General features: G+C 36.9%; 1 pseudogene; it reads right to left on the bottom strand.

The window, feature by feature from the left end:
- Window positions 1–3925: 3925 nt before the first annotated feature.
- LOC122077963 overlaps window positions 3926–17247 on the bottom strand; it is a 13691-nt pseudogene continuing 369 nt past the window's right edge.

Genomic DNA, 17247 nt, shown 5'->3' with positions numbered 1-17247 from the left:
CAACAATTGTTTATGAATAGATTCTCTTTTACCAAAAAAAAAAAGTCAGCAATTGTTTGGATATATGCGTCCAACAAACCCAGTTTAAATGATTTAAATTAAATTGATTTGCATTATCATTTTATGTGTGATTTGTTATTCCAATATTATACCTCAAAGTAGTCGCAACTAAAGACATATTACGTGTTTGATTATTGGTGGACTATGTTGTCCTTAGGTTTCACCTAAAATCATACTTGATTAGAGATAGAACTAGATATATATCTTTTTCATATGGCCATCACACTATGTGCTATTCGAAATGGCGATTCAAATACACAAGTATGAATGCACCTAAGTTGTGTGCATAGTACAAGATCACATGAGAGTCTTGCACATGTCACTGCCAGTTAACAAGGGACAAGATTCTTATTAGTTGAATTCAATCGGTCTCTTGATTTGAGCGGCCTTTTTCGTTGCAGTCATACATCATGGATCTGGCATACCAATGGTTGATGTCTCATTGACTATTTATTGATGTATTAGATTTATAGTATTTGATTGTGAATGAGAGAGTCGGTTAACACATAATCCACTGCTTTATTGAGGAATATAAGGAAATAAATGTTTGTGTGTGACTGGATAGAAATCTAGATCAAGTAATTGTTCTGTAAAGTGTTTACAAATTGTTTTGACGACTAATTTGTTTCATTAAATATTTATGAAAATGTTTTGATCATTCAGTAACACCAAATATCTGTACAACCATGTTTGATGGACTAAGGTTTGAAAATAATATAATTACGTGTTATATAATCAATTATGTAATATTGTTTAGTGGATGGACTAATACACAGTTAATTGGAGTAACTTGTAAAAATCCACTACTTGTGGGAGTTAATGACATTATTGTATCTAATGTATATCATTATAATAACTATTAATTAGATTAATGGATATTATAAGATATTTGCTCTAGATAAGATGCTGAATGGGATTCTACGTCTTTTCATTCATAGCAAATAAGGATACTTGTCTTTGTTAGGATATACAACTTTGATAATATCGAAACTTCGCCTCTGCATGATTCATTGGGGCCACCCACCTGAGATTCACTAGGGCCTAGAAGCCCCAGGTTCGTACGTGGCGCAGGGGTCATGTACGAGCCCGGGGGTATTTAGTCGGCCTAAAATCGGATACCCCTCCTGTCTAAAAAAAAGAAAAAAAAATAAAAATTGGTAATACAGGTGACTAGAAAATCCAAAAAACAATAATAAGGAAGCCACATTAAGTGGGCAACCTAATTATAAAAGAAAGGACGGGGAAAGAGCCTACCGTGATTTTGATTGTGTGTGCACTAGGGATTTATGAAATCCTAAGTGAGAGAGTGTTAGAGTGTGCTCCCTATGAATGCAATGGTTGTGGTCATCGTATTTTTTGCATTGCTCAATTGAGGAAGAGCTAAGATCATCTTTGAGGTTCTTAGATAATCCGTTTCTTCCTCATTAAATTTTTGTACCATAAAGCTCACATGCAAGCGGATATCAATTAAATTCTTTGTTGTTTTGGTGTTTGTTTGCTTGCAGTTATCATATTACACAGTTTCAAAATGTGATTTCAAAATATAAATGTGAGTGTTCATTTTGTTATTTAGCATTAGATGGTTAGATGCCTACTTGCATTCTTCTGAGTCAATATTATTGAATATGTGAGCCCATCAAACCTAATTTATTTGCACCATCATTTTACGTGTGAGTGGTTGTCCAAAGGCAACCCAAGGGGGTAACGGAGTTGGTGAATAACAAACTTGGTACAAGTCGTAAACTCAGACATCCTGAGTTTGACTCTCACTAGGCACACCTTGGGCCACTCACACGAGGGTGTTTAATGTTCTTCACTGCTTTCAGTGAAAGTTGAATGGTTATAATTCAACCTCGGTATGACCTAGCCCATGCAGTTGTAGGGTCAGTACGGGCCTGTGGGACTAGTCAGGCCAAAGGCCTGGATATCCGTCGTTAGCAAAAAAAAAGTGGTTGTTTAAAGTCTAGATATTAAGGGGGGTGTTTGGTTCGGTAAATCTTTGGGATGACATTCTTTAGAATGATAATTCTTAATTTTTGGAGCTGTTTGGTTCCACTAGATTGACTCTCATAAGTGAGCACCCTACTTCCCATGAATTACCATATTACAAAGGATGTGTTCCAAATATAAGTTTACCTCAACACTTAAACTCAGATTTAAGCAAACTTTTTACCACCTAATATAAAAGGAGAAAGTGAAAAGAAATTCTCTACGGAAGCCAATATCTCAACCCACGAGAAACATGTACTAGCCTCAAGGTAGGGGTGTCAATTCCTAAAGCGAACCGGTTAAACAATTCCTAAACCAAACCGATAACAACACGGACCGAACCAAACCGAAGCCTTATTGGTTCGGTTCGATTTGGAGTATTGCAACCCCAAAACCAAACCGAACCGCACCGAAAACCGGATGAACCCAAAACCAAACCGAAACCGGCTCAAAACCCGGACCGAAACTGAAACCAAACCAGTAAGAAATCGAAACACTCCAAAATTCATTAAAAAAATCAAAATTTGCATAGTTTTGTATACATTTGTATAGAAAGTCGAATCCAAACTGGACCAAAAACCAAAACCAACCCGGTTACAAATCGATTTAAGAAACCGAAGACAAATCGAAACCAAACCGCACCGAAACCAGAATTTCCTTATTGGTTCGTTTTCAGTTTCAGCTTTCCCACACCGAAACCGACTCAACCCAGACCGAAATCGAGTCGGACCGACCGCTTGACACCCCTACCTCAGGGAAACCAAACGATTTTTCAGAAAGAAACATAATTCAGAAGAATGTCTATCAAAAGATTGACATTCATATCCGATATATACACCATTTGATTTACCGAACCAAACACCCCCTAAAGTTTTCGCAATTAGAAACATAACCGGACATTCTATTCATAGGGTTGTCACATTTATACATTTTTGGAATGTGATTCCAAATTATAAATGTGATTTTTTTGAGTGACTAATGTGAGTCTTCATATTGTATATATATCAAATTGGATCATCTTGAGAGTCATCGTATGAATTGTTGTCAGTTGTTTAAGCAACAAGACTCTCTTTCATAGTTATTTTGGTCTTATACTTGGGAGGTTCTTACCATGGCAAATGGACATTGTGCGATTTGGTGTCTCAAGTGTTGTTACCTACACTATATATTAGTGTGTTGGTGTACCTAATTACATATTGGGAATAAGAACGTTGCCCGGAATCGGTTTTCCACATGCGAGGACTTAGGATCATGGTTTGAGGAATTGGATCAGATCTACCTGAATTGGTTGGATCGGATCGTCAATTTTAGTGTTTGGCTGATACCATATCAATGTATCAGTACCGATCAAGGGTAAAAAAAATAAAAATGTTTTTTAAATGAAAATCAGATGTATTCCTGTGATCCGGATCGGTATCGTCCAAGACTGGTTCCAGCATCTTAAACCGTGCCCGAGAGATCCAGGTTCCTTGCACCAAATAGATTCCCCCCTCCCCCCTTTCATTCCACTCTCGTCGCCGTGCCGTGTCTTTAGATTTCAGTCTATTTATCAGAAGTCAACTCTTATTACAAGTAGGGCTAGGTAAAAGCTGGGCTGTGAAAAGAGAGAGCAGATCAAGTCTTCGCCGTACAAGAATAGTTCCCATATGGGGACCCCTCAAATTTTAAGGGTTGTGTCTGGTCATGGAGAAAGCAAGTGGGTGACAATTTTTCTCCCTAACATTAATATGGGCAAGTGCTTTCTGTCCAAGAACGGCCCTGCAACAGACACATTGGCACGCACCTCTATGGCTGGCACAGTGGTCATTGCACCCCGCTCTTGGACAAAAAATTTTGTCCCAATTAATATATTCGAAATGGTTGGTGTGCCACTGTATTTCGCACTAACAAATCTGGCTGAATCCACTGTCAAAAATCAAAATGTACATTGAAAAAATATTTACTTTACAAAAAGTATCAATCAGATATTAAAAAATCATAGCAACCCACAAAACCTATTGATCACCAAAAGTCAATTAATTAAAATTTACAACTAGAACAACTGCTAGCAACAGGAAAGTAATATACCACCTTTCCACATCCAGACTCCAACCAGAAGAAATTATTCCAGCCGAACCAGTCTGCAGTGCAATGCTGGAAGAACCTGCAATTAAACATGACTAAGTGATAAATAATGCAATATTCTGAGGTGCAGTCAAATCCCTGGCAATTTCTTTACATCAAATAGCGGTGATCTTTCATATCCTTAAGCACTCTAGTGCATCATTGTTCATGAGATTAAAAAAATTCACGGAAAATATTCTAGTGTGCTCTTACACAAAAGTAGATTAGTACACCTTATATTTTTCGTCACATGGAAGGGTGATCTGGGAAAAGGCATTGTTGTTGTTGGAAGGGTGATCTGGAAATTCTGGTCACTGGATATTTAGGAAGTGATGTGAATTAGTCACATGTCAAATTTCACAACGAGGTTCAATCTATCCACCCATATGTAGGCATGTACCCTTATATGTCCATGCATCCCATATAGTCCCTTGGTGGACCCTGATTTTTCAAATACCTTGTTTTCCCACTTGATAAAGCCGGATTGGGCTGAAACTTAACAGTGAGCTGGGGACATATGATGATTTCTAAAAGTTCCATATATAGAAGTAGGAAGAGAGACTAGAAACAGCACCTCTTAAATTAAATGAAACCTAGGGCATATTAAATGAATTGAATTGGGATATCAATGGACTATACTGAAATAGAACCACTTTGATGTTACTATGAAATGAGGCATAGAACAAAGCCACTAGGAAGAAGTTCCAAAGGAAGCTTTGGGTTCTTATCAGTTGTAGGTTGAGAAAGGGAATTGAACTCTACGAGATCTAATATGCCATTGTTCCTTAGAAGCTTAGTAGTACGGCTGTAAACCGACTGATCGTAGGCAGAAGACCATAGGATATCCACCTATACAAAAAAAATAAACACCCCAGATGAACTGCCACGTGACAGTTATTGGGGTGCATGCTGCTCTACTTCCGATGAGGGCATGCTGAGACCCCACTCCCTAATTAGGGACTGGTTTTCTCAAAGACTTTTTGATTATGTTTTCAATAATGTTCTACACTTGGATGATTTTATGTATACATAAAGTTAGTGTAGCACCTGCTACAGTGAAGAGAACAACATACAAACTGAACACCAAATTCCACTTTTATTTGTGCATGCATAGGTGTGTGTGCTTTTGCTTGAGTGTGTTTCAAAGGAAAAAGCAATTAGGCAGGTACTTACAGTTGTATTCAGTCCACCCAATGGTCTGATTCTCAAGATCATATACCACTAGTTTATTTGACAAGACTAAATCTGCAAGGACATTGTCAATAATCAGGTTCACCAGCTAGCCAATGAAAATTTTATATCTAGAATTGTGACAATTGTCTTCCATTCATTGTTCTTGAGAGTTTATGAATCATCATGACTAAGATGCCAAATCAAATATATGAAAAGCCATTGAACTAAGGAATTGGGCATTAATGCTCTACCACATTAAATGAAAGAACAATTAAGATTCTACAATAGAGTGATAAGCATTTTTGCTAGTGAAAGCATTACTTATTGGAAGCAGCAAATTTGCCCCATAGCCTCCCAGTGCTAAGGAATAAAAAAAAAAATTACGGAGAAAGAAGCAATGTTCTTAAATGCTAAATAGTGATTTGAGGTGCCCATTGTATTTCTCATCTTTATGGTTGATCCATAAAATTTCTAAGGGCTGCCTGGGTTACTGGAGTTGGGAGTTAAAAAAGGGAAAAAACAGGAGCATTCCATAATACATCGTGTAAGCCCAACAAATTCAATAATTAAATGAAAAAATAATATACATGAGACATTCATATAAATGAGAAAATAAAAACATGGATTAAGGGAAACATATAGCATATATTACTATAAATGCTTTTGAAGGAAATACATGACATTGAAGCATATAGCACCAGCATTTCATGGTTCGATACATGTGTGTCATGTGTGTTACACTTGAAGCATAAGCCTCAAGTACTGAGGCTGTTTTCGTTATGCCCCAATCAAGGCAAGCCTGAAGGTGTAAGTCTCACCCATACCAAAATAATGGAAAGAATTTGCTGAGCAGACACTGCAGGGCACTGCAATCCACACTGATCCCATGAGATTTAAGACCTCCAGAAACTAGAGATATGGGAAACTTTAGTAACATAATATACTAAAGATTATGCTCACACAAGAATATTTGGTTTGAAATTTGCATTATGCCAGTTTGTTTCAGCCAGTTCCAGTCAAACTATCATAAAATTTGGAAAACTCGAGCTTCCTGATATAGAGAATATATTCAGAGGTATATACAGAAATGAGAGCTTCAATTAATATTGACACGTGAATATTTGCAGTATACCTCCCAAAATGTTCAAGCTCCCTGCCCCGCCGGCCAAACTTGAAGAATCTTGCCAAAGAATACACCATTGACCTTGCTGTAAAGGTGTTAAAAATAGTACACAAACTGAGTATTGTAAAGGATGATCACGGAGAGAATTAAGAAAAGACAATGAAGAGCAGAAGAAAATCTACATATGAGCAATTTAAAATATTAACAACGTTGACTAAATATATACTAAACCTAATTACTAATCGTTGGCCATTTTTTATACAACAAGATGAGAAAAGATGTTTCAATAAATGACTTCTAAGTGACCTTGGCACACTTGATATGCAACAACTGTTAGGCTCCCTAACTCTTGATCCATCAACTTGAACTTGGAAAGATGGATCTTGTGGTATTTCAAGCCTACTTAAGACCCACCCTTCTAAAAGGATGGCACACACAACACATATTTTCACTCACTCAAGACCAGTGGGAGAGGAAGATGTTAAAGCATAACCCTACCACCCTAGGAGATAAAATTCTCTTCCTTGTACCCAAGTAAGAGGCCGGTGAGGCCGGGGGGCAGGGAAAAGAGTTGAGTCGATCAGGCTCGATGACCGGGAGAAGCAAAACGAAATCAGGATTTGGCCGAAAAAGAAGCAACACTATGGATACCATGACTGATCACCATCAATAAATCTGGGGTTATCCTCTAATGGCAGACCAAGATATTTTGAACGTCAACTTATATGCTGAACTTCCTAAAATAGGAACAAACTGCTCGAGCTCCTCATCATGAAGGTTGACACCCCCTTGCCATGCAGTTGTTAAGTTTGATTTTCATATCTATAAATTTCTGAAAATTGAAATTGCCAATCATTCATCCTCTGTCCTAGAGAAAAAAGAATCATAGCATCCACAGGTTGGAGATATGAGACTTCCACATTTTCCTCTTCCCAACTCTAAAACCACTAATCAAGCCCAACCACTAGCTCTATCCTAAAGTTGGCAACACATTGCTAATATCACTAAAAACAAAGGGTGAATAGGGATAACCATGCCTAAGTTCTTCATGGGCATAAAATAGTTTGTAGGAGAACCATTGGCCATAACAGTGAAAAGGAACATTATCATACTCCTCATCCATCTCCTCCATCTCACACCAAAACCTTAACCATTGCATGCAATGCCTGCAGGCCTCCAGGCATTCATTGAAGGAAAGGGGGGGGGGGGGGGAGAGAGAGAGAGAGAGAGAGTCTAATTAGGACATTCATTGGACACTTGTAATACTTACATCGTAAATCATATAATCATGAGGATAGACCACTAATGATAGTGAATTTTGAAAATTAAAAGTAACATTTGGAAATCCAGCGTCCACACTGCAATAACAAATGAAAATAATTAAATTCTCTCCAAAAAGGGGGGAAAAAGTGTTCCTGCTACTTCAATTTGAAATAAATATATAGAAATTAGTAAACAAAAGAGTATAATGCATTGCAACTATACATCAATATGTAACAATTTAGCAAATTTAGGACTACAGTGAAATGGAAAAAAATGTATTATCTCAAAGGGAGGGAAGATCATTCTTATTATGTCTGACCACTCTACCACTTTGACTTCTGATATGTCCTTGTTCTTAATGCAGCATTTTTGCCTCGCAATTTGGAAAGAATACAGCCATCTTTGGAGGGAAAAAATGCAGCTTCAGGAAAGGGCCAGAAAGAAGGTGGGTAGTGATGAGACCATCAGTTTTGAGACGATTGGGAGGAGGGGTAGCAGAAAACCTGAGAGAATTGTCCTTGGGAAGGACACACCGACACAGCAATCAACTATCGCAAAGGAATTTAAAAAACTGGGGGTCTAGGGTTTCCCGAATTTAATGGGAATTCGAAAAGTAGTCTAATCATGATCACGGTCTATCTATGTGATTGTAACCGAAACTTTTTGTCCAATTTATGTAATGGAATAAATTTTTTTGATGAGAAATGGATTCCTTTCTTTCAAAGGTTTGATGGCCAATCCTTTACACTTTCTACGACAATGGTACTCGTTTTCTATTTTCTTATCATTAGTTTTCCGCAAGTCCAATGGCAGACAAATGCTTCTTTTGTTTCTTATCAGTTTATTTCGCATTGCTTTCACATTGGCTGATTGATTTTATCATTCAGATATGAATTCTCTAGATTCTTGTTAGTTTGGATCTTAAACCTTATTTCGGTGATCAGATTCAGATTTCTGTCCATTCCTTATACTTCATCTGGAACCTATTTCATTCTAGCATTCCTATTTTGGCCCATTACCTGCAGGGTCTCCAATCGTCCTTCATAACACTAAGACTTTGGTGGGTTGTCTTTAGTAGTTAGTATCCCGATCAATCCATGAGCAATGCCCTTTTGGATAAATGGCTTTGGATCTTTTGCTTAAAAAAAATAGAAGACAATAGAATTGCTGTCTCAAAAATTTGATATGAACTTTATTTTGTAGTCAGTCATTTTTAAGGTCTGTTAGTTTCAATTGAGAGGTTTTAAACGGGTTCTTGTTTCGACTACAAGAATGGTTTTCACCCACTTTTATATTCTCTTACTGAAAGTTATACTTCAAAGAATACAAAATAAACAGCAAACCTACCGAAAACAAAATTAGAAGAAACATTTCATTAAGCAGGGGACGATAAAAGGGATGGAAAAACATAAATAAGCCCTGGAGATTTGCAGTCTTTAACACTATAAGAGACCTCTTAATATAACTTGCTCATGGCAAACTTCAAAACCAATAATAAGATTATAGATGATGTATCAATATTCTGTCCTTTGAAGTAACTGACAAGGTAAAACATAAATAAGTGTACACAACCTTAAAATTATAATGCATGACCAATATTCTATTGCAGAAGCATAGAACCCACAATAGGGCTATGTGGTTAACTGATATCTCATACCTCCCAGTATACAGAAAGCAGGAGCTTTGATTGCTCAAATTGGGGTATTGAGACGTTATCTGATGAAAATATAAACCAAAATGAGCAGGAAATCCATAGCAAGTATCTTGGACTGAAAAGGCTTTAGAAAATATCACATACCGCATTCATCAGGGGCACATAAATTGCAACTGTAAGATAAGCCAAGCTTGTACCACTGTCAATTATAGTCTCTTGGTTCGCAAATGTACTTGCCGGAATTTGTAGAACAGTGCCACCGACATCAACTGACTCCATATTGACATTGTAAAGCTCCCTATCATAACAATAAAGCCCTAAAACATGAAAATATACTAGGATCCAACAACTTTAGAAAAAAAAATCCTGTTGGTGTAGAGAGCTAGATAGAAAAAAAAAATTAAATTACATACATAAACATAAAGGAAAACTTATTTCTTCATGACTGATAGAAGAGAAATGTAACTAAAGGCTTCGCTCTACAATTAATTGCTTTATGCCTTTTCGTGTTTCATTTCTTTGTTAGATGGCTGTAAACATGCAACAGAATTAAGGAGGATCATTGAAGTATATTCCTCCAAGTGATTTCAACATTCATGCTTCCTCATTACAGAGGTCGAACATCCAGAGCATCTTAGCCTGTCCATAGGAGGTTTGAGTAACATTAGCCATCATTTAACAGCATCATCTTGTAAACATGAAATTAAATCCTGATACCTCTTTAATAATGAATGTCAAGGTAATTGATTCACCCTTCAAACCGCCCCCCCCCCCAAAAAAAAAGGGTAATTATTCACCCCCCCTAGCTCCCAACCTATTATGCACCATTGAAGGGATAAAGCAACTTGCATTCATTTTCAATTAGCAAAACATTTGCACCTTGCATTCATTTTTCCTTTGCAGAAGATATCACAATAATTCATTTGTTTCAGTGCCACCATCCATCGGAAAGATTTGAGTTCGGAGTGTCTGTTGGACTTATGTTCTTTGTAAGAAAGGCATCTGATCGAGAATGACATTGTCCAAATTCTATAAACCCAGACAAAAAGTGTTTCCGTAATTCAGGGAAGTAAATTCTGCAGTAACTTCTCTCTCAATTTCCTTATTAGTCTTATCTTCCCCCGAGGGACCAATAGCAGACCACAATGCCCCATTGTCCAAGGATTTTTTTGGAATAAAGCAACCTATACAGCTAGCTAAGAAAAGACACAACAAGGATGCTTACAACCCAGTAAACAATTAGATTCACGGTACCCCAGACACACAAAAGTGCTGAACCCCAGGCAACTGGCAAAGCTAGGGCACAACTAAGAAACACTAGAAATGATCAGACATTTTTCTCTTCAAAGAACACTATCAAAAAAATGCTCTTGCAGCTCCTCAGTGACCCTTTGTATTCCCTTCCTCCACTCGTATAAATTCAAATGGGTATGATATGATTTGGAATGCCATCTTCTGCGATGTCAGCTCCAAATTAATTTTCTTCCCCCACAGGCTTGTAAGGGACTCCCTAAGGAACAGGCTCTCTATTGTTGCCTGGGGTTTGCCCATCTCCATTTTGCAACCTCCCTCCACCCCCCCTTAGGTTGTGTGTGCTAGCTCTCTAGCCTGTTTTTCTTTTCTTTCTTTTCCCCTTGGGGCTGTATTTTCTTTCTTCTCTTGTTATTAACATTATTTATCATCCGAAAAAAATAAAAAAATTCAACTGGGTTTTTATAGTATCGACACAATAGTCTAAATTCTTTAATTTCCTTAATTTTCCATCACTGCCTTGCTGAACATACCTCCCCAATTTAGGAATAGTATCTCCTTAACATGTAGTGGATCAAAAGATGGCTCTTAAATAAAAAGAGAAAGTTAACAAACTGTCAACAAAAGTAAGATAACATTACTTACAGATTCGGTACCAGTGGAGTTGTCTTTACTGGCTCTGCTACACCTCCAATAACAAAGATTCCATCTCCACTAGCACCAGCTAAGCAGTGAGCAAATGTGTTACTAACTTTCCCAGCTGCAGCTTACTGTGAAACCATGGATGTATTTGAAGGTCCCATACCAAGTATACCATCAAGTGCTCCATTAGATGAAGCTAGATTACCAGAACGTGCTACAGCACAACTATCACAAAAACAAAACATGTAGAACTCTATATGTTAATAGAAGCAGTTTACCAAGACATACTTTGTTATTGGTTAAAGCAAAATTGCAAACACCTTTAAGAATGTAAACTCATGGTATAATGGAAAAGAGATCACAAAATGAGCATCTTGTTGGATAGACATGATTACAGCAAATAACCTTACTTCTGTTAGCAATTCTGACGCAAAGTATCAAAATTTAGTCTCAAATTCAATCATCTATCCTCCCATGGTTGCTGGTGGTCTGATCTCTGAGATTTGACCCGTCTGAAATCTGCATTCATGGAGTCAACACACAGTACTCTCTCACTGCAGATATCTTCTTCTAGTGGGAGATTGGGACTGGAACCATTCCCCAGGTCCAAATCCGATCCGGCTTGAGAGTTGTGATCTGAGACTGAGATAAGAATGCAGGGCTTGGAAACTAAGAAAACTCAAACGAACCATCACCACCACCGCTCTTTAGACTACCACGCTTTAGGGGAGAGAGAGAGCGGAGCTCTGGCGGAGTTAACTAGGGTTCATCGCTGGTTTTGAAAATGGGGATAAGGTTGATCTCTGAGGGTCGGGCTGAGGGGTTTAGGCTCTGGTTCTGGATTCGGTTTCTGTTGTGCAGGTGGTGGCCAGCGGCGAAGCTTGGAGACGATATTTGTTTCAAGAATCGGGAATCAGCCGATTTGGATCGGAGTTGGCCGGGTTCAATCTCGATTCCCTTAGAATCAGCGATTTCTCTGAATGGCCGATTTTATGGTTCGTCGGATCGATTCTGCCGATTCCACTCAGATCGGGATTGGCAGCTATCAATTCCACCCAATTCCTGGTTTTAAAACCGCCGGAGTCCTGGGGAGGCAAAGGGCAAGGGTTGGGAGGTGAGGACACTAGGGCTGCCAGATAGTGGGTGTGGAGTGGATAAAGGGTAATTTAAGAATTATCGTGGGAGAAAGAGGGGAAATTTGTTTTTCTTAGGGAATTAAAAATAAGTTCAAGGTTGGTCGATGGCTTTTTGGTATTAATTTAGTTTGGGCTAAAATTTTCTATCAATAAAACGTTTGGGCTAAAAGTTTGCATAAGGGTAGAGGAACTTTCAGATCAATTCATCCGAAAAAATTTGGGCCTCACCTAAACTTTTGCGTGACAAATATCTGTTGTTAGGTGACTTCTCTAAAATGTCGTCTGAATGAACCTAGATCACCTAATTATACATAATCACTTGATAATGACATGTGTTTTTTAACTTATATAAATACTTATCTCTTATTTTTAATGGCGGCGGCATGAAGAAGGTGTTTACAAAATCAAAAGGAAAGGTCACATATCATAACTTTATTTCTCTGTCTTTGTATTTTTCAATTCCATAAAAAAAAAAAAAAAAAATTCATTAAACTATATCTTCATCTACATGTTTTTTCCATTCTTGCCCTCAATGCTAGTTTATGGGTTAGGTTTCATTTTCTATTATGAAAAGAGAAATGGTAAAAGAGTGGATTTCTCATTTGGGGAAAGCAATACAGGACCAGAACCTGTTAACCATAATAAGAACGTCCATACCTTATCAATACCAAGGAGTACACCAACATTATTGATAAGTTTGGCGATCAACTACCCTAGGAGAAATATTACTAGATGGGTTGCTTGCATTATTAACAAAGGAAAATATCTCATCATATGCAAATTACATGGTTACTGGACAAGCTTTGGAGGTCAATGCTTAGGGCATTTTTATGGTATGAAGCAAGCATTAGATTGAGGTTGTAATGCTTCTAAGGAGATGAAAGATTTACATTTTTTAAGAGAAGCACCAAATTGTGACCTTGGAGCTCAATACCCTTTCTGTTAGATGTCCATAATATTTTGTTCAAAACAATTTTTAGCTCAGGCCTAAGAATGATATAATCCTCCTTAGGGTGAAAAGGGTGAAAAGCTTTCACATTGTGTGTGTGTGCTGGTGTAAAAGAGGAAGAAAGGGTTGCGGAGAAAAATGTATAACCAAGGAAGAAGAAATGAAAGTAGGGCTTGTGGGTTGTGTCGTTCTCGGAGAAAGAAAAAAAAATTGTGCCTAACCAGGAGAAAGGTGATTAAAAAAATAAAAAATAAAAAAACCCAAAAAAGTGCAGCGGTATGGATAGAGGAAGGGTGAACGAAGAAGGTTGCACACAAAATATGAGAAAGTGAAAAAAAAAGGAAGGAAATGATGTGATAAAGAGAAAAAGTGAGAGGAGAGAAGAAGATTTCATACCGTATTGAAGAAGCAAAGATGAATGGAACGACAGGTTAAGAATATCTTGGAAAGTCTCAAAAATATCAGAAAATCCAAAAATTATGAAGGACGATAAGAGGTAGGAGCTGAGGGATCTAGTAAACAACACGATCTAGTTGTATTTTACGGATAACACTCTTCATGAGGTCATCGAGTTAGTTGATCAAGACTAAGTCTATGCATAGCTAGAGGGTAGGTACGAGTCTAAGTTGTTGACAAATCGACCGTTTGTGAAAAAACAATTATATGATATTCGTTAATTAGAGGGAGTAAAATTTAAGATACACTTGGACGAGTTTAATAGGATGTTGACAACATTGAAGGCTCTAGATATTAAAATCAAAGAGAATGACAAGACACTTCTCTTTTTGGTTTCACTACCTTCTTCATTTAATCAATTTGTGAGTATACTATTATCTGATAAAGATACTCTCAAACTTGACTAGGTTATTGCTACTTTCTTATGAATGAGACAAAATAAAAAAAATAACAATGAGGGGGTTTGAAGGAGGGCAGTGCATTTGTGTTACAATTGGTGGTCATAGTAAAGGCATATCAAATGAGAAAAATGAAGATTTTGGAAAGTACAAGGGTCGCTCCAAGTCGAAAGATTGCAAAATAACTTGCTATTATTATGAGGAGGAATGTCATATAAAGAAGAATTGCCCGAAATGTAAGGAGGATAAAAAAAATAGGGGGAGAAGAAGGAGATCGAATAAAGAGAATAGAGATATGTAAACCATCAAATGCTGTTGTTGTGAAAAGGTCCTAGAGTAATGGAGATATCCTTCCCACTACTTCATCAAGTATGAAAACTTTATATTATATTTTAGATTCAGATGTTCATTCGCAGGTGGACTTCTCAGGATTTCTAGAGGAGCCATGATTGTGATGTAGGGACATATGATTGAGAATCTATACAAACTTACAAATAGTGTTGAAACTTGTGGAACTAATGTTGGAAGTTAGAAAATAGGAAAATGTGGATAAGAAAGACTAAAAGACTATAAATGGTTTAGGTGATGAATAATTGCAAGTTTGAAAGTTGTTGGTGTCTTTTGCTTCTAATTTGATGAGTGGCAGTGAGTTCTCAAAGTGGATTACAGTGGTAGGAGAGGTGGAACCACATCACATCATGTGACAAGGTGAGTTATATGGGACATCCCGGGTGGAGGTGTAAGCCACGCCGGTTTGTGTATAGTGGATGGACAAAGACAATGGCAAATGTTGCAAAATAGACATCAACACATATCTTATTTAGGATAGCTTATAGAATCCAAGACAAGTTGGAGATTGTAGGGTTTTATGTCTTGTATTTTGTAATGGTCTACATAATTATTATTGGGCTTGTATATGTTCTTGGGTTAGGTTTTGGGTCCATTACATGCACAAGGCTAAAGCTGTAAATATACAAGGATAAAGTTATAATGATGTAAAGTTAAGGTTTTAGCTAGAGTTTCCTAAATATCGTCTCTATGGGGAAAACCCCAGGTACAAGCAAATGAGGCATCATACACATTGTGTGGTGGAGAGTGGTGTAAAGAATTTTTCTAACATAATGAAATAATATCTGATTTTCTTGGGTGGATATAGGCATTTGTCCCGAACCATACTAAATTCCTCATATTAGGTGTCGCTGTCAGATTGAAATATATATATATATATATATATACTTTCATCTAAATGTGAAGGAATTGACAACCAGTTAAGGGGGTTTTTTTTTTTTTTTTTTCTAACTACGGGTATATAGGCCTTCGGCTGACTAGTCTTGTGGGCCCATACTGACCCCACAACCGCATGGACCAGGTCATACCAAGTTGAATGAGAACCATTCAACTTTCACTAAAAGCAGCGAAGAGAACCATTCCCTTAGTTTTTTATGAATATAATAATGTAATATTCTATACATTTTGATAAATATTTATACTATTTAGTGTGAAAAAAGTGGATGAAAATTTATAAACACTGGTTTTTACCTACCTTACGTACCCCTTTACTTGCAAGGCATGCATCTTGAATTCTAACCAGCTATCATGCATGGTTGAAACCTCTGAAAGGAAGCTTCTGTTTCTCACAAACTAAATATAATTAAGGTAATTGCAGAGATAGAAAAGGGCAATGTTACTTACCCAAATGCCAAGCTTGTGTTTGCTGGTGAAGTTGTAAGGTCTCCAGTAACTTGATTGTATTGAACAACATCACTCACATAATACCCATTAGTTGCACTCCCATCCCCATACGCCAGGGAATAAGTACAAGGTGAGTTAGCAGCTGTGCAACTATTGGGATTGTTGATATTTGCAATAGTGCAGAACTTCTGCTGACAAGTTACATCTTGTGATGTACTTGAGGCAGTTGGATCATATAGCTGAAGTTTTACCTGTTGAAAAAATAATCAATAAGATAAGAAATTAAGTTGGATATAAAGAAATAGGACGAAGGCAGATCAATCTCGATGCCACGGTAAGATTGCTTCATTACGACCTAATGATGATAGATTCAAGTCGAGAAATGATTTTTTTGAGATACAAAAGTAAGATTGTATATATTATGATCCTCCCAAGACCCCAAAGTGATAGGAACCTCATGCACTGAATAGACATTTTTTTAATTATTATATAAATAAAGAATTGGGAGAAGCATAGTTAAACAAATGTTTCCCCTTAGATAAAAACTAGAAAAGAAGGAAAGAAAACCATACCCCAAGATTGATAAGACTGCTTGTGGTTGGACACTTCTTACATCCTACACAGTTCACCCATAAAACGTCACTTCCAGTGTCCACTTGAACATAGTAGGCTTTTGAAGGAGTGCCGATTCCAAGTTGAGTAAAATAAAGCCTAAAAGAAGCAAAAAACAAGAATTAGTAATGATATATATTATTGAACATAGTAGGGTTTTGAAGGAGTGCCGATTCCAAGTTGAGTAAAGTAAATGAAAAAATGAAATATGTTGTAAATTTCATTTTGGTTGCCTTTTTCAGTTTGATCACAAAAATGAAATATGTTGTAATTTTGTTGTTTTGGTAAGGTATTTTATGGATTTTTTTTGTTAAATATAAATGTATTAAAAAATATATAAATATGATAAATTGAAGATAAATATAATATTTTTCTTGAACATACTAATAGAATAACAAATTATCACTTACAGGAAGAGAGTTTAACTATTGATCTAAATAATTAGAACAAAACAAGAGTTTTCAAAATGTCTCTTATAATTGGGAAAAAAGTAAAAGAAAGAGAGAGAGAGAGAGAGAGAGAGAGAGAAGAGAGAGAGAGAGATTCCCCCCTCATTCAACAAGGAAAAATTAATCTAAATTGAAGAAACCCCAGACACAAATTTAAAAAAAAAAAAAAAAAAAATAATCTCCCACCCCTCCTTCAACAGGGAAAATTTAATCTAAAAGGCAGAAACCCATCCCCACCCTCCACCTCTCCTTCTTCATCAAAGAAAATTTAATCTAAAAAGAAAACCCCCAAACATA

The sequence above is a fragment of the Macadamia integrifolia genome, chromosome 5, assembly GCF_013358625.1.
Source record: "Macadamia integrifolia cultivar HAES 741 chromosome 5, SCU_Mint_v3, whole genome shotgun sequence".
NCBI classification, from domain to species: domain Eukaryota; kingdom Viridiplantae; phylum Streptophyta; class Magnoliopsida; order Proteales; family Proteaceae; genus Macadamia; species Macadamia integrifolia.
Note: the sequence above shows the minus strand (reverse complement) of the source record. Positions and strands in the feature narration are given on the sequence as shown.